The following is an 18214-nucleotide window of genomic DNA, read 5'->3' on the forward strand; positions in this document are numbered from 1 at the left end:
TGGTGAAACCCTGTCTCTACTAAAAATACAAAAATTAGCTGGGCGTGGTTGTTCACGCCTGTGATCCAGGTTAGTCAGGAGGCTGAGGCAGGAGAATCACCTGAACCTGGGCAATGGAGGTTGCAGTGAGCTGAGATTGCACAGAGGCAGGAAAATAGCGTCTGGAGGCAGGGGGCATAAGGCTAATTCACACTTAAGCTATAACAGGAAATATCCTCTCCATAGGGCATATGCCATAAATGACTTTGTCCTCCTCATTTACTTTATCCTCTTCATTTACATAGGGCATACCCCAAGTAGAGGGTATTTAAACTCACAAAAACTCTGTAACAGTGCCTGACTCCCTCTGCTCAGGCCCTTTCCCACACTGTGGAGTGTACTTTCATTTTCAATAAAACCCTTCATTCCTTCCTTGGTTTGTTTGTGCATTTTGTCCAATTCTTTGTTCAAGACGCGAAGAACTTGGATATCCTCCACCGTTGACATGTTTTGGCAAACCAGCCAGGAGGGAGAGGTAAGCCCAAAGTTTGGGATTCATTTTTCTCCCTTTCCTTCCTGCTCCATCCATGGAGCAGATTTGGGACTTTCCAACTTGGGACCCTTGGTGGGCAGTGCCTAAACCTGGAAGCAACTGCAGGTTTCTGGCCGTGGCCAGTGAAACTAAGGGGTTTCCTAGTGGAGAAGCCTAACCACCATTGCCCAGATCACTTACGGAATCTGGGTCTTTATTTATTTATGTTTTTTTCTTCTCTTTCTTTTTCAGTCTTACAGTGGCTGTTTCTTAGTAGCTCCTTGAAATTGAGGGCAATTGGCTGGGGTCACTCCCTGGTACTGCCTGAAGGCCGAGGAGGGAATGGGAAGAATTGCCCTGCCCCAAAGGGGGAAGACTTTTTTTTTTAATCTTTTCCACGCATGGCCCATGATCTCTACCTGCTGCGCAGTTCAGAGCAAACTTGCACATATTTCAGGCAACTTAAACCTTCTTTTCATATGCTAAATTCTTCCCATGTCGTACTCTACTGGCTAAGGAACAAAAGGCTTACCCGGCATCCAGTTCTCATTACAGTTCTTGGCTATTCTTATAAATCCCATAGTATGCTTTGGAGGGGAAACCTGCATTTGATGCACCCACCTAAGGCCAGAGACGTCTGGAACTCCAAGATTGGACCCTACAGGAGGATGCTCTGTGGATTCTGCGGACCTCAAACTCTCCAAAGAGGACACTCTTGGCAGAGGTTCTAAGGTCTAGTATTAAACCCTCCTTAGAATTTTCTCTTGCAGATCGAGCACGGTGGCTCATGCCTGTAATCCCAGCACTTTGGGAGGCCAAGGCAGGCGGATCATTTGATGTCAGGTGTTTGAGATCAGACTGACCAACATAGTGAAACCCTGTCTCTACTAAAAATACAAAAAAATCAGCCAGGCGTAGGGGCGCATGCCTGTAGTCCCAGCTACTCAGGAGACTGAGGCAAGAGAATCGCTCAAACCTGGGAGGCAGAGGTTGCAGTGAGCTGAGATCACACCACTGTACTCCAGCCTGGGCGAAAGAGCCAAACTCGGTCTCAAAAAAAAAAAAAAAATTATCTCACAGTTGCAATGCTGCTTGGCCCGAAAATTGTTTAGAATCTGAAATTTACTGTCTAATAGGAAAGTGTGATGACATTGCATGTATCCAGGCTTTTGTGCTGCTGTTCTAAGCAGGGGGCCTGGTTAACATGTGACGCCCTCCTTTGGTACTGTTTGGCCCCAGTGCTCCTGGAAGTCTAGGGAGACTGGGAGGCTTAGCCTTTCAATATCAAACTGCCATGGAGACTGCTTTATCTGAAATTTTGGTACAGAGCCTTCCTTGTATTTTCTATTAGATTGGAGTAAAACCACAAGCTTGTATTGCTATCTCATGGCTGAGGTTCCAAAGTATTGGATCTTTGTTGATGTGTGGGTATGCATGTCTAGATGTGTTTATTTGTATGTACACTTACTGTTTTATGTTGTGTCTACCAAATTGGCTTGTAAGTAAAAGTGCACTCATAAATTAAGTAAGTAAGTCTAAGCAATTTTCAAGTTCACGTGACTTAAAGTGCAACTTAATAAGCTAGCTTTAAAATTATTGGCGGAATAAAAATAGAAATGCCTTCAGAATTGTCAGCATACCTTCCAGTGTTAACAGCGCCACTGCATTCCAGCCTGGGTGACAGAGAGAGACTCTGCCTCAGGAAAAAAAATGAAAAGACCCAAAGAGGCAATCAGCCCTCCATATCTGCAGGTTCCACATCCATAGATTAAGCAAACCTCAGATGAAAAATATTTAGAAATAAATAAAAAATAGGCCGGGCGCAGTGGCTCACGCCTGTAATCCCAGCACTTTGGGAGGCCAAGGCAGGCGGATCACCTGAGGTAAGGAATTCGAGACTAGCCTGACCAACATGGAGAAACCCCATCTGTACTAAAAATACAAAATTAGCAGGGTGTGGTGGCGCATGCCTGTAATTCCAGCTACTCAGGAGGCTGAGGCAGGGGAATCGCTTGAACCTGGGAGGTGGAGGTTGCAGTGAAGCGGAGATTGCGGTGAGCCAAGATCGCGCCATTGCACTCCAGCCTGGGCAACAAGAGTGAAACTCCATCTCAAAAAAAAAAAAAGAAAGAAAGAAAAACTACAAATATACAAATTTATAAAACACCAATTCAGTATAACAACAGCTTACACAGCATTTACATTATATTAGGTATAAGTGATCTAAAGATGATTTGAAGTATACAGGAGGGCCAGGTGCAGTGACTCATGCCTATAATCCCAGCGCTTTGGGAGGCCAAGGCAGGCGGGTTGCTTAAGGCCAGGAGTTCAAGACCAGCCTGTCCAACTGGTGAAACCCTGCATCTACTAAAAATAGAAAAATTAGCCAGGTGTGATAGTGCATGCCTGCAATCCCAGTTACAGGCTGAGGCACAAGAACCGCTGGAACCCAGGAGTCAGAAGTTGCAGTGAGCCAAGATCACACCACTGCATTCCAGCCTGAGTGACAGCAAGACCCTCTCTCAAAAAAATTTTAAAGTATACAGGAAGACATGCATAGCTTGTATGCAAATACTATGCCGTTTTATAAAAGAGACTTGAACATCCTCAGATTTTTGCATATGCAGGGGGTGGCAACTAGAACCAATACCCGGTACATACCAAGGAACTACTGTATACCTTTTTACACAAAGAATTATAAATTATGGGGGTGTGACAAGACAAAGGGGCTTTTCGTGTAATGGCAGTAAATTGTGGGACAGTGACTAGGAAATATAAAGGGGGAACCAGTGGAAGTTAAAGGTTATTTTAGTAAGACTGTTTGTATAGGTCTATTTCAGTGTCAATTCCCTTTCTGTGGTGATAAGAATGTTCTCTTCCTTGTACACAGAGGGCACGTTTCTCATGGAAAATTGTATGACCTGCTTTCAGGTAGAAAGGGAGAATCAGAGAGCTTTTCCTGCATCAGCTATTTCTCCAGTACCTTCAGCTCAAATGAATATACCAAAACAACATATTTTGGGGTGGCATATTATGAAGCCCTTTATTTTAAATTTTTCAAAAAGCAGCAAGCACTAAACATTCTCTGCTGCCTGAAGTTTAGCCAGTTGCCAGCTGCATTAGTGCGCTGGCAGCAGAGAAATTCATGTTGTTACAAGGTTGGACTAATCAATGAGTAAGTGCTCAGGTATCATTTTGAGTGGCAGCATTTTAGTTCTGTAAAAGTAATATTAAAATATAATTTTCAAAAAGCTAGAATCATAACTCATGCAAATATAAAATGAATACATGTCAAAGATTTTATACAACTTGTTAATTAATGAAAGAATCTATAAGATATCAAAATCAGTTCAAAGTGCATTTGAGAAGCATGGGTGTTTCTAGGCAATTTAACAAAGGAATGTTAGTAAGATTGCTGTGTTGGATACAAAAATGGTTTATGTCCTATAGGACCATGAACCATAACCTTCAGGATTATCCTTTCCACCACCAGACAGCAGCCAGTTGCAGCTAAGAGTTAATCTCTGCCTCTTCTGACTTGTGAAGTAACTGAATTGTTGGGAATCAATCAAAGACACAAGCCCAGTATTGAACTGAAAGAAGACAGTAACCTCTTCCTTTTGCAACTTTCAGAGAATATTTGTGGCAAATATAAATCTGACTAAGGAAACTGTTAAGAGTTCCCAGAGTCCGAGAGAATGGATTGCCCCATCAGTGCACTCGGCCTCAGTTCTTTTTCTTGACGACACCGGAGATAGCCAGTCATCACACATTCAGCAAACCTGCTCCTCCCTTAGACTTTCCTGGTTTGGAAAGTGGCAATCCCAATGGCCCAAGCAGAAACGTTGAAGTCATTCTTGACTCTTCTCTTTAGATCACCCCCTACATCTGAGTCATCCATTTATTCAATATTCAACAAAAATACATTGAGGGCCCCCCAAGACAGTCACTTTTTTTTCTGTCATGAGTGGCCATTTGTAGACAAAACAGACAAAAATGTTTTGTTTTGGTTTGGTTTTTTTTTTCCTTTTGGTGGAGAACGGGGTCTCGCTATATTACCCAGGCAGGTCTCGAACTCCTGGGCTCAAGCTATCCTCCCGCCTCTGCCTCCCTGAGAGCTGGGATTACAGGCGTGAGCCACTGCGCCCGGCCAAGACAAAATGTTTACCCTCATGGAGTTCACTTTGTAGTGGGGGAGAAAACAAACAAATCAGTAAAATCTAAAATCCACAGGAATTCAGATGATGAGAACTGCTGTGGGAAAATTTTTTTAATGGAAAAATATCAGGAGAATTGGGAGATGGGGCTTAGAATTTTAACAGGGTGGTCAGGAAGACTTCACAGAGTAAGTGGCATTTATGAAAAGATGTAAAGGGAACAAGAGAGGGGGCATGTGCGTATCTGCTTCAGGCGGAGGATTGTGTGCCCAGTGTGTCAGAACAGTAAGCAGAGTGTGCCTGGACCAGAGTGAGTGAGATGGTTTAGCTGTGTCCCCACCCAAATCTCTACTTGCATTGTATCTTCCAGAATTCCCACGTGTGGGCTGGGTGTGGTGGCTCACCCCTGTAATCCCAACACTTGGGAGGTCAAAGCGGGTGGCTCAACTGAGGTCAGAAGTTTGAGACCAGCCCGGCCAACATGATGAAACCCCGTCTCTACTAAAAATACAAAAATTAGCTGGGTGTGGTGGCACGTGCCTGTAGTGCCAGCTACTCAGGAGGCTGAGACAGAAGAATCACTTGAACCCAGGAGGCGGAGGTTGCACTGAGCTGAGATCGTACCACTGCACTCCAGCCTGGGCGACAGAGCAGACTCCATCTCAAAAAAAAAAAAAAATTGAGGTTTGGGAATCTCCGCCTAGATTTCAGAAGATGTATGGAAATGCCTGGATGCCCAGGCAAAAGTTTGCTGCAGGGGCAGAGCCCTCATGGAGAACCTCTGCTAGGGCAGTGCAGAAGGGAAATGTGAGGTTGGAGCCCCCAACAGAGTCCCTACTGGGGTACCACCTAGTGGAGCTATGAGAAGAGGACCACCGTCCTCCAGACCCCAGAATGGTAGTTCCACTGACAGCTTGCGCCATGCGCATGGAAAAGTTGCAGACACTCAATGCCAGCTTGTGAGAGCAGCCAGGAGAGAGGCTGTACCCTGCAAAGCTACAGGGGTGGAGCTGCCCAAGACCATGAGAACCCACCTCTTGCATCAGCATGACCTGGATGTGAGACCTGGAATCAAAGGAGACCATTTTGGAGCTTTAAAATTTGACCGCTCCACTGGATTTTGGATTTGCATGGGCCCTGTAAGTCCTTTGTTTTGGCCAATTTCTCTCATTTGGAATGGCTGTATTTACCCAATACCTGTATCCCAGTTGTATCTAGAAAGTAACTAGTTCGCTTTTGATTTTACAGGCTCATAGGCAGAAGGGACTTGCCTTGTCTCAAATAAGACTTTGAAGGGGTGACCTGCCCCTCCACACCTGTGAGCGTTTCTTGTTAGGTGGAACGAGAGACTTGAGAAAAGAAATGAGACACGGAAACAAAGTATAGAGAAAGAAAAAGTGGGCCCAGGGGACTGGCGCTCAGCATACAGAGGACTCTGAGTTCCGTCAGTATTTATTGATCATTATCTTTACCATCTTAGAAAAAGGGAAGTGGCAGGATAATAGGATCATCGTAGGGAGAAGGTCAGCAGTAAGACATATGAATAAAGATCTCTGTGACATGAATAAGTTTAAGGAAAAGTGCTGTGCCTTGATATGCATATGCAAACATCTCCATAAACCTTTTTAGTGCATAAAGAGCAGTATTGGCCGGGCGCGGTGGCTCAAGCCTGTAATCCCAGCACTTTGGGAGGCCGAGACGGGCGGATCACGAGGTCAGGAGATCGAGACCATCCTGGCTAACACGGTGAAACCCCGTCTCTACTAAAAAATACAAAAAATTAGCCGGGCGAGGTGGCGGGCGCCTGTAGTCCCAGCTACTTGGGAGGCTGAGGCAGGAGAATGGCGTGAACCCGGGAGGCGGAGCTTGCAGTGAGCCGAGATCGCGCCACTGCACTCCAGCCTGGGGCACAGAGCAAGACTCCGTCTCAAAAAAAGAGCAGTATTGCCGCTAGCACGTCCCACCTTCAGCCCTAAGGCGGTTTCCTCCTTTCTCAGTAAACAGAACATACAATCGGGATTTACACGGAGATGTTCCATTGCCCAGGGACGGGCAGAAGACAGATGCTTTTCTCTATCTCAACTGCCAAGAGGCCTTCTTTCCTCTTATCCTAGTCCTCCTCAGCACAGACCCTTCACAGGTATCAGGCTGGGGGACGATTAGGTCTTTCCCTTCCCACGAGGCCATATTTCAGACTATCACATGGGGAGAAACCTTGGACAATACCTAGCTTTCCTAGGCAAAGGTCCCTGCGACCTTCTGCAGTGTATGTGTCCCTGGATACTTGAGATTAAGAGAATGGTGATGACTTTTAACCAGCAAGCTGCCTTCAGTCACTTGTTTAACAAAGCACACCCTGCACAGCCCAAATCCGTTAAACCTTGAGTCACCACAGCACATGTCTCTTGCAAGGACAGGGTTGGGGGTAGGGTTACAGATTAACAGCATCTCAAATACAGAACAAAATGGAGTCTCTTATGTCTACTTCTTTCTATATAGACACAGTAACAGTCTGATCTCTCTTTCTTTTCCTCACAAGACTTTGGACTGTGGACTTTGGGGTTAATACTGAAATGAGTTAAGACTTTGAGGGACTGTTGGGAAGGCATGATTGGTTTTGAAATGTGAGGACATGAGATTTGGAGGGGCTGGGGCAGGATGATACGGGGTTTTGCTGTGTCCCCACCCAAATCTCAACTTGAATTGTATCTCCCAGAATTCCCATGTGTTGTGGGAGGGACCCAGGGGGAGGTAATTGAATCATGGGGACCCGTCTTTCCTGTGCTATTCTGGTGATAGTGAATAAGTCTCATGAGATCTGATGGGTTTATCAAGGGGTTCTGCTTTTGCTTATTCCTCATTTTTCTCTTCCGCTGCCATGTACCAAGTGCCTTTTGCCTCTCGCCATGATTCCGAGGCCTCCCCAGCCATGTGGAGCTGTAAGTCCAATTTTTTTTTTTTTTTTTTTTTTTTTTTTGAGACGGAGTCTTGCTCTGTCGCCCAGGCTGGAGTGCAGTGGCACGATCTCAGCTCACTGCAAGCTCCGCCTCCCGGGTTCACGCCATTCTCCTGCCTCAACCTCCCGAGTAGCTGGAACTACAGGCGCCCACCACTACGCCCAGCTAATTTTTTTGTATTTTTAGTAGAGACGGGGTTTCACTGTGTTAGCCAGGATAGTCTCGATCTCCTGACCTCATGATCCGCCCTCCTTGGCCTCCCAAAGTGCTGGGATTACAGGCGTGAGCCACCGTGCCCGGCCTGTAAGTCCAATTAAACCTCTTTTTCTTCCCAGTCTCAGGTATGTCTTTATTAGCAGTGTGGAAATGGGCGAATACAGTAAGCCAGGAAGAGAGGAGCTGGAAGTAAGGTCAGAGTTGTGACAAAGTGTGGGGAGTGCAAGGGGAGAGGAGAAGGGGGAGGAAGAGAGCAAATAACAATTATAAAAAGTGACTTTAGCTTTGTTGGAGCTCAGAAAATGATACCCCAAAGGATGGCACTTTGGCATGCTGAGTACTTCAGAGACTAAAAAGCCTCTAAGCAAAGTCTCTCTGACCTCCTGCCCTCCTGTCTCTCGCTTTCCTTTGTCCCCTGAAGAGTCACAGAAACCGTATTTCCTCTTCCCCAAGGTTTATCACAGAAACTAGAACTTCTCTCCCCACGAACAAGCCATAAAACCTAGAAAGGTCACTCTCTATGTTCTCCGTTGAAGACCCTCATTCCAAAAGGGTCCTGCCCCAAACCTAGGAGGAAAGAATGCTGCATAGAGAGGCCAAGAAGGATCTGAACAGACAGGCCTTGCTGGGTTTCCCCGCTTGGTCCGTTACCATTAGATCATACCCTTTTGTCCAATCACATTCCTACACCGCTGCCCGTTCTGCATCAGACCCAAGCACAGAAACACAGTTTTCTCTGGGTCTTTTGGTTTTCATTTCTGAAGACTCTGGCGTCACCTAAAACTTTGATGAAGTACATTTGTTATGCTTTTCTCTTATTCACCTTTCTTTTATTATGGGAGTGCCAGCCATGACCCTTATGATGGGTGAGGAAAGATATCACACTTTTTTACCTTTACAGCTTTTATTGTGACTGGGAACTGTTGGAAGGATTTGAATAGAGTAGTAGTAATGTGATTTGACTTAACATTTTAGCATCATCACTGTGGTTGCTGTGTTAAGAATAGGCCTGAGAGACAAGGATGGAAACAAGTAAATGTTAGGAGGCTGTTGCAGTAGACCAGAGGAGTAACAATAGAGGTGGTGAGAAGTAGTTGGATTCTGAATATATTTTGAAGCTAGAGTCAACCGGATTTAGAGACACAGTGGATGTGGGATGTGAGAAAAAGAGAAAAAACAGAGGAGCCTCCACAGTTTTTGGCCTAAGAATAAACTTCAGAGATTATCCTATAAGAGGATATCTAGAGCTATCATATTCTTATTTTGCTGTTGAGATGGAATTTCACTCTTGTTGCCCAGGCTGAAGTGCAATGGCGCAATCTAGGCTCACCGCAACCCCTGCCTCCCAGGTTCAAGTGATTCTCTTGCCTCAGCCTACTGAGTAGCTGGGATTACAGGCATGCACCACCACGCCTGGCTAATTTTGTATTTTTAGTAGAGACAGGGTTTCACCATATTGGCCAGGATGGTCTCAATCTCTTGACCTCGTGATCTGCCCACCTCGGTTTCCCAAAGTGCTGGGATTACAGGTGTGAGCCACCGCACCCGGTGAGGCGGAGTCTTACTCTGTCACCCAGGCTGGAATGCCATAGCACAATCTTGGCACACTGCAACCTCCACCTCCTGGGTTCAAGCGATTCCACTGCCTCCATATCCCGAGTAGCTGGGATTATAGGCATGCGCCAGCCACCGTGCCCAACTAATTTTGTATTTTTAGTAGAGACGGGGTTTCACCACGTTGGCCAGGGTGGTCTCAAACTCCTGAACTCAGTAGTAGAATAGGAGGCATATGGCCTCCCAAAGTGCTGGGATTACAGGCATGAGCCACTGTACCCAGCCTGTGTTAGATGACTTATTGTCTAACCCTTAAAATTTTTATAATTGTCTTTTTCTTTTAAAATTCTTATTTTTAAAAAATTGGTTTGGTTTTGTTTTTGAAACAGGGTCTCACCCTATTGTCCAGGGCATGATCTCAGCTCACTGCAGCCTCTATCTCCCAAGTTCAAGCAATCCTTCCACCTCAGCATCCCTAGTAGTTGGGGTACAGGCATGCACCACCACACCTGGCTAATCTTTTTGTATTTTTTGTGAGGCTGGGGTTTCATTATGTTGCCCAGGCTGGTCTTGAACTCCTGGGCTCAAGGGATCTTCCCAGGTTGGTCTCCCAAAGTGCTGGAATTATAGATGTGAGCCACCATGCCCAGTCTCCATCTTGGTTCTAACCTCCAAGCTGCCCTTCTTAATCCCTGAGTGTAGGTTGAGCTAACTTTGAGAGGAACTTAGTTTATAGTTTAACTTTGTATGACCACTTGAGACTGAAAAATGACTCCCAAGCACTTAGTCTACTACAGGCAATGAACAAGTTGTCAAACCTGCTCATTCAGTTCAGTTTCCTGCAGGAAAGTATATGTCACTCTGGCATAAGAATGATTTTGAGCTGAAAGCAATTGAGAAAAACCAAACACAGGGCAAGCTCCCTGCCCTCCCTATATGAAAACAGGGCATATATTCTCCTTGTGCAGGCGACCGCCCCCTTTCCCATGTCAGAAAGGGAAGAACAGCTCTTATCCCCAGAGATGGAAATGGCAAGAAAGAGATGACGTGTCTACATGAATACACCTTACTAACTAGCCCTAATCTCCCCTTAGTATTTCCCATATATTTACCTCCCCACAATTTACTACCTCCTAGAAGCAGAAAGTCAGAAACCCCTTTCCTTTGCCTTGTGACTTCTCTATACATTTATTGTCCTTCCTCTAAATGGCATAAAAACCCCCAAGCCTCGCTGCCTCTTCTCTTCTCTATGGATCACCCCCACCTTTTGCCACATTAAACTTATAAAATAAAACCTGGGGCCATTTTATAAAATAAAACAGGCGTGGTGGCTGATGCCTGTAATCCCAGCTCTTTGGGGGGGGCCAAGGCGAGTGGATCATCTGAGGTCAGGAGTTAGAGACCAGCCTGGCCAACACAGCAAAACCCTGATAGAGCAAAGGAAAAACCTTTTTCCTCCTCGGCAACCCTCTTTAGATATGACCAAGGAAGATCTCCCAGAGGGTGGAGCGATAGGCACAGAGAACACCAACTGGTGAGCCCTTCCTGGGGGACAAATTGGAACCTGATTAGGAAATTCCTCATTCCTAGGGTAAGAAACCATCTGCTCATTTGTCTAGAATTTCTACAGAATGCTTTGTATTTCCCTTTCCTAATGGGAGGGTTTTCCTGGCCCCATTCAACCATTGTACATTGGTGGGAGATGGGGCACAGATACCTTGTCTTTTTAGTTCGTACGTCTCTGGATCAAAAACAGCCACGTCTGAACATGGTACAAGCACTGCCTCGCATCATTCCCAAATATAAGGGCTATCACATGTCACCTAGAGATTCTGAACTTTGAGCTTAATCCTGTAACTGGACAGGATTTGAGGGTTGTCTCTCTTTGTGGGGTATTTTGCATATGGAAAGGAGAGAGAAACTAATATGTATGGTGATCAATAGATAAAAGTGGGCTGGGCATGGTGGCTTACATCTGTAATCCCCGCACTTTCTGAGACTGAGATGGGCGGATCACCTGAAGTCAGGAGTTCGAGACCAGCCTGGCCAACATGGTGAAACCTCGTCTCTACTAAAAGTACAATAACTAGCTGGGCATGGTGGCGGGCACCTGTAATCCCAGCTACTCTAGAGGCCGAGGCAGGAGAATCAGTTGGACCCAGGAGGCAGAGATTGCAGTGAGCCAAGATCGTGCCATTGCACTCCAGCCTGGGCGAAAAGAGCAAAACTCAGGCTCAAAAAAAAAAAAAAAAAAAAAAAAAAAAAGATAAAAGTGATATTATAGATATTAGATAGATATTTATTAGATTGATAAAAGTGATTAAACAGGCCAGGCGCAGTGGCTCATGCCTATAATTCCAGCACTTTGGGAGGCCAAGGTGGGTGGATCACTTGAGCTCAGGAGTTCAAGACCAGCCTGGTCAACATGGTGAAACCCCGTCTCTACTAAAAACTAAAAAAAAAAGAAAAAATGAGCTGGGCGTGGTGGCCTGCACCTGTAGTCTCAGCTAGTCGGGAGGCTGAGGCACAAGAATCACTTGAACCCAGGAGGCATAGGTTGCTGTGAGCCAAGATTGTGCCACTAGACTCCAGCCTGGATGACAGAACAAGAATCTGTGTAAATAAATAAATAAAGCCTCTGAAAGATAATACAGAAAACTATCTTCATAACCTTGGAGTAAGGAAGTTCTTAAGTCATTAAATATACTAACAATAAAGGAAAAGATTGTTGTATTGAGCGTTAAAGTTGAAAGCATTTAATTATTAAGGCACCATTAAGGCAAGCCACAAATTTCAATCAAAACCACAATGAGATACTACCTTACACCAACTAGGATGTCTAGAATCAAAAAGACAAATGATAACAAGTGTTGGTGAGGATGTGGAGAAATCAGGACTGTCACATACTGCTGGTAGGAATTTAAAACGGAAGAGTGGCTGTGGAAAACATTTTGAGTTTTGCTTTGTGGCAAGCCACAAATATATAAGAATATATAAGAACTCCTAGGCCAGGTGCAATGGCTCACGCCTGTAATCCCAGCATTTTGGGAGGCCAAGGTGGGCAGATCACCTGAGGTCAGGAGTTCGAGACCAGCCTGGCCAACATGGTGAAACCCCATCTCTACTAAAAATGCAAAAATTAGCCAGGCGTGGTGCTGCATGCCTGTAATCCCAGCTACAGGCTGAGGCATGAGAATCACTTGAACCCAAAGTTTGCAGTGAGCTGAGATCACGCCACTGCACTCCAGCCTGGGCAACAGAGTGAGACTCTGTCTCAAAAAAAAAAAGAAAAGAAAAGAAAAAAGTCAGAGAACCCAAAAGAAAAACGGGCAAAGGATTCAAGCAAAATATGATATCCAAATAGTCAAAAATGTAGAAAAATTCCTCAACCTTATTAGTAATCAAATTAGGTAGAAGTGCAAATAAAAACATAATGAAATATAATATCATTACACATGTTCCAAATTAGCTGAAATTTTAAAATGTGATAATGCCAAGAGTTAAAAGCATTTGACATTATCTAGTAAAATTTAAGATTCAACTATTTGTGACCCAGTCATCTCACTCTTATGAACCTGTGCTTGTGTCCACTTGGAGTCATGTACAAGGATGTTCGCAACAGCAACTGTTTATCAGCAATTAAATGGCTACATTGTCATCTGTTCATACAATGGTAAAAATTTGACACTACAGTGAAAATGAATGAAGTATAGCTACAGGCAACAATATATATGAATCTTGAAAACCTAATATTAAGTAATGGAAGCCCAGACAAAAGAATACATGCTGTCTGAAATACTTGTTCATTTATATCAAGTTCAAAGCCAGGCAGAACTAAACTTCGACGTTTGGAAAGGCATACATGGGCATTATAACCAGAAAGTAAAGCAAGGAAATTATTACTGCTAATGTCAATGTAGTAGTTTCCTCTGGGGGCTGGGAAGGGGATTTAATGGCGAATAGGTACATATGAATCCTGGGTTACTGGCAATCTATTCCTAGATCTAGGGAGTGGCTACACTCTTTATGTTAACCTAAATTAATGTTTAAACACTCTTCCTTTAATAAATGGTTTTCTAAAGTAATCTAAAAAACCCAAAACAGGCCAGGCGCGGTGGCTCAAGCCTGTAATCCCCGCACTTTGGGAGGCCGAGACGGGCGGATCACGAGGTCAGGAGATCGAGACCATCCTGGCTAACCCGGTGAAACCCCGTCTCTACTAAAAAATACAAAAAACTAGCCGGGCAAGGTGGCGGGCGCCTGTAGTCTCAGCTACTCGGGAGACTGAGGCAGGAGAATGGCGTAAACGCGGGAGGCAGAGCTTGCAGTGAGCTGAGATCTGGCCACTGCACTCCAGCCTGGGGGACAGAGCGAGACTCCGTCTCAAAAAAAAAAAAAACAAAAACAAAAAACAAAAACCCAAAACAACAAAAAACTTCCCAGTTAGAAATTATAGCTGTGAGTGATCAATCTGCTGCTTATCATAGACATTTGTATAGCTCTTTTGTCTATTTGTTGACATTTTTGTGGTCACAATGGGAAAGAGAGAGAGCTAAGTAAATGTCATCCATTTCTACAGCATCTCTATGTTTTATTTTTTTATTTTATTTTTTTTTTTTAATTTTTATTTTTTGAGACGGAGTCTCACGCTGTTGCCCAGGCTGGAGTGCAGTGGCAGGATCTCGGCTCACTGCAAGCTCCGCCTCCCGGCTTCCCGCCATTCTCCTGCCTCAGCCTCCTGAGTAGCTGGGACTACAGGCGCCCACAACCGCGCCCGGCTAATTTTTTGTATTTTTAGTAGAGACGGGGTTTCACTGTGGTCTCGATCTCCTGACCTTGTGATCCGCCCGCCTCGGCCTCCCAAAGTGCTGGGATTACAGGCTTGAGCCACCGCGCCCGGCCTGCATCTCTATGTTTTAAGATGAAGCTCTGTGGTTTGTAATGTATTTCCCCTAAAGGAAATAAAATTTTAAAGAGTTAACATGAGAATTCAGAGAATCACCATTTGCAAAATTAATTTTTTAATATTAAAGTGTTTATCAAAATAAAATACTTTAAATGTGCCCCTTATACATTTTTAAGTTGACATCTAAAATTTGACATCACAAATGTAAATAGTTACAAAGCATGTAATTACTGGCAGATTTGTAAAAATTGTTTGTAAATTAAACATCATTCTTATAAATATATTCAGTAGAATACATGTAAAAGACAGAGGCCAGAGGCTATCACCTAATTTAAAAATACATGAAAAAGTACTTATTTACTTGTTTGTTTTTGTAGGTTGGGCAGTGGCTCGCCATGTTGTCCAGGCTGGTCTTGAACTCCGGGGCTCAAGCAATCCTCCCACCTCAAGACTCCCAAAGTTCTGGGACTACAGTCACAAGACACCACAGCAGCTAAAAAGGTCTTTATTTTCATCAAAGTGTTATTTTTAGCATTAAAATTTTGTCATTTTTTCCTCCTTGATCTAGTATTCACATTCCATTTTTCTCACAGATTTTATCATGATCTATTTTATGCTTGGATTGATCGCCTTTTCCCCTAGAGCCTAAGGAGGGTGTAGCCCTGCCAACAACTTGTTTTCAGCCCAATGAAACCCATTTCAGACTTCTGACCTGCAGAACTAGAAACTAAACTGAAACTACATCCATAACATTTTTTTTTTCCAGGAGAAATAACTTTATTTGGACTGAGAGCTGGAGAATGAGAATAGGACCTGAGACAGCGTATTGGGCGAAGGAGGAGAGGTGAGGTTCCCAAACGGCAGTCAAAGCTCATGGACCAAACGAATTCTACTTCCCAGCAACCTTGCAGTTAGTGCAACCAACAAAAGGCCTGCTGGGGAATGTATTTGCCGCTAAATTCCCCAAGTATGCCAACATTACAAAAAAGATAGAGGTTTTTCATCATAATTAAATTTCCACAAACCTCCCCAATCACAAGTATTATAAGCAGAAGTAAAAAACCACGTTTTACAGATCTCAAACTTGTCTTCAATATTTAGCTCATCACCTTCAAAAACTAGTTCCCTTGCTAAACTCATTAGCTATATGATCTATCCAAGCAGCAAGAAGATGGCCAGGCCATGGCAATCCTCTTCCCATTTTCCCTAGCCGCTCAGGGCTGAACAGCAGGGCGAGGCTCAGGTGGGGGTAGGGGTGGAGAGCACAAGGGCTACTTTTCCCAGTACAACATGGCCTCTGAAGCTTGATGGGAGAGCAGAACTGGTGAGACTTGAGAGAAGGGTCCAGGGCCTGTATTCAGTCAGAATCACTGATGGAAGAAGAGAGGGAAGAGGAGGAATGTTTGCCATGCTCGTGGTGCTTATGCATCTTTTTATGGGCTTTCTTCATTTTCTTCTGCATCTCGTCCACTATCACTGCTGGTCCTACCATGCCAGGAGCCAAGGGATTCACAGGAGGCATTCCAGGGGCAGGCGGTGGGTATAGAGAAGGTAGGGACCCGAGGGTTGGCATCCTGGATACCCTGGCTGCGGCACAGGATGAGGGGCCTACCTGGGGGGAAAGCTGGATTGCCCTGGGGAGATCCTGGGGGAGGAGGACGGGGGCCTGGCGGAAAGGGTGGGTTGATAGGTGGCGGGATTGGAACCTCCAAGGTACCCGATGTTGGGGGGATATGGATTTGGCCCTGGCTGCCCGGCATTGAAATTCCATGTTTAGGTGTGTCCTCCAGCCTGGAGAGCTACCAGGACTTCCACATAAGAAATGTCTCTTTTCTGGCCGGGTGCAGGGGCTCATGCCTGTAATCCCAGCACTTTGGGAGGCCGAGGCGGGTGGATCACGAGGTCAGGAGTTCGAGACCAGCCTGGCCAAGATAGTGAAACCCTGTCTCTTTCCACCACCGCCTGGGCTTGATGAGTTCTCCCCATAAAATATGTTTTTTAAAAAAGAAATCATGGCCGGGCACGGTGATTCACACCTGTAATCCCAGCACTTTCTGAGGCTGAGGTGGGCGGATCACTTGAGGTCAGGAGTTCGAGACCATCCTGACCAACATGGTGAAACCCCATCTCTACTAAAAATATGAAAATTAGCCGGTTGTGGCCAGGCGTGGTGGCTCACGCCTGTAATCCCAGCACTTTGGGAAGCTGAGGTGGGCAGATCACGAGGTCAGGAGATCGAGACCATCCTGGATAACACTGTGAAACCCCATCTCTACTAAAAATACAAAAAAGTAGCTGTGCGTGGTGGCGGGCGCCTGTAGTCCCAGCTACTCGGGAGGCTGAGGCAGGAGAATGGCGTGAACCCGGGAGGCGGAAGTTGCAGTGAGCCGAGATTGCACCACTGCACTCCAGCCTGGGCCACAGAGCAAGACTCCGTCTCAAAAAAAAAAAAAGGAAAATTAGCCGGCCGTGGTGGCACATGCCTGTAATCCCAGCTACTTGGGAGGCTGAGGCAGGAGAATTGCTTGAACCTGGGAGGCAGAGGTTGCAGTGAGCCGACATCGTGCCATTGCACTCCAGCCTGGGCAACAAGAGCGAAACTCTGTCTCAAAAAAAAAAAAAAGAAAAGAAATCATTTGTCATCCTAAAGGTCGAAGTGTCTTGACAGTACATTCCAGACTCAGTAATCATTACAATTATTAGTGGTACATAATTAGATGAAAACAATAATGATACAAATTTTGATAAATTATTATTAAACAAAAAAGGAAATGAAGCTCAATTAAATGGATGTCATGTAGAAGTCTTTTTTTTCTTTTTCTTTTTTTTCTGAGACAAAGTCTCACTCTGTTGCCCAGGCTGGCGTGCAGTGGTGCAATCTCGGCCCACTGCAACCTCTACCTCCTGGGTTCAACCAGTTCTCCTGCCTCAGCCTCCCAAGTAGCTGGGATTACAGGCACGCACCACCATGCCCAGCTAATTTTTGTACTTATAGTAGACAATGGAGTTTCACCATGTTAACCAGGCTGGTCTCAAACTCCTGACCTCGTGATCCACCCGCCTCGGCCTCCCAAAGTGCTGGGATTACAGGCGTGAGCCCAGACGGAGGTAAGCCTTTCTTTCGCAAAGCTTGAGGAGGCAATTGTGAAAGAGGAGGTGAAGAGGAAGAAACAACCTGATTGCTTCACTCTCTTCACACCCATGGGCAGTTTTGGGAAAGTGCCTTTGGAAGTTGAGTTTATGAATTGTTTTCCTTGAAATTATCCATGCCAGGCCAGGCGTGGTGGCTCATGCCTGTAATCCCAGCACTTGGGGAGACCGAGGAAGGCGATCATTTGAGGTCAGGAATTTGAGACCAGCCAGGCCAACATCGTGAAACACATCTCTACCAAAAATACAAAAATTACCCTGGCATGGTGGTGAGCATCTGTAATCCCAGCTACTTGGGAGACTGAGACAGGAGAATCCCTTGAACCTGGGAGGTGGAGTGTGCAGTGAGCTGAGATCTTGCCACTGCACTCCAGCCAAGGCGGCAGAGTGCGACTATTTCAAAGAAAAAAAAAAAAAATCCATGACATCATGGTAGGCTGAATAATCATCCCCATATTGTCCACATCCTAATCCCATTAATGTTACTTTATGTGGCAGAAGAAACTTTGCATACGTGATTAAATTCAGGATCTTGAGATGGGTGGGAGATTATCCTGCATTGTCTGCATGGGCTCAGTGTAATCACGGAATCCTTGTAAGAGGGAGGCAGGAGATCAGAGGGACACAATGTGATGTACTGATGGAGGCATCGAAATTCACAGATGCTCTGCTGTGGCCTTCAAAGAGGAAACAGGAGGCCATGAGCCAAGGAAAGCAAGGAATGCAGCTCTGAAAACTAGAAAAGACAGGAACAGAATTCTTC

General features: G+C 45.2%; 1 long non-coding RNA gene and 1 pseudogene across 1 annotated transcript in view; one reads left to right on the forward strand and one right to left on the reverse strand.

The window, feature by feature from the left end:
• Positions 1 to 15381, forward strand: part of LOC114670784 (uncharacterized) — a 22247-nt gene extending 6866 nt beyond the window's left edge. The window contains exons 3-4 of the long non-coding RNA XR_003720517.2: positions 14679 to 14802; positions 15068 to 15381. This is a non-coding gene — a long non-coding RNA (uncharacterized LOC114670784). The remainder of the gene's footprint in view (positions 1 to 14678; positions 14803 to 15067) is intronic.
• A 222-nt stretch (positions 15382 to 15603) lies between these two features.
• Positions 15604 to 16071, reverse strand: LOC100429823 (proline-rich protein 13 pseudogene; annotated as a pseudogene).
• Positions 16072 to 18214: the final 2143 nt, after the last annotated feature.

The sequence above is a fragment of the Macaca mulatta genome, chromosome 11 (genome assembly GCF_049350105.2).
Source record: "Macaca mulatta isolate MMU2019108-1 chromosome 11, T2T-MMU8v2.0, whole genome shotgun sequence".
NCBI lineage: Eukaryota > Metazoa > Chordata > Mammalia > Primates > Cercopithecidae > Macaca > Macaca mulatta.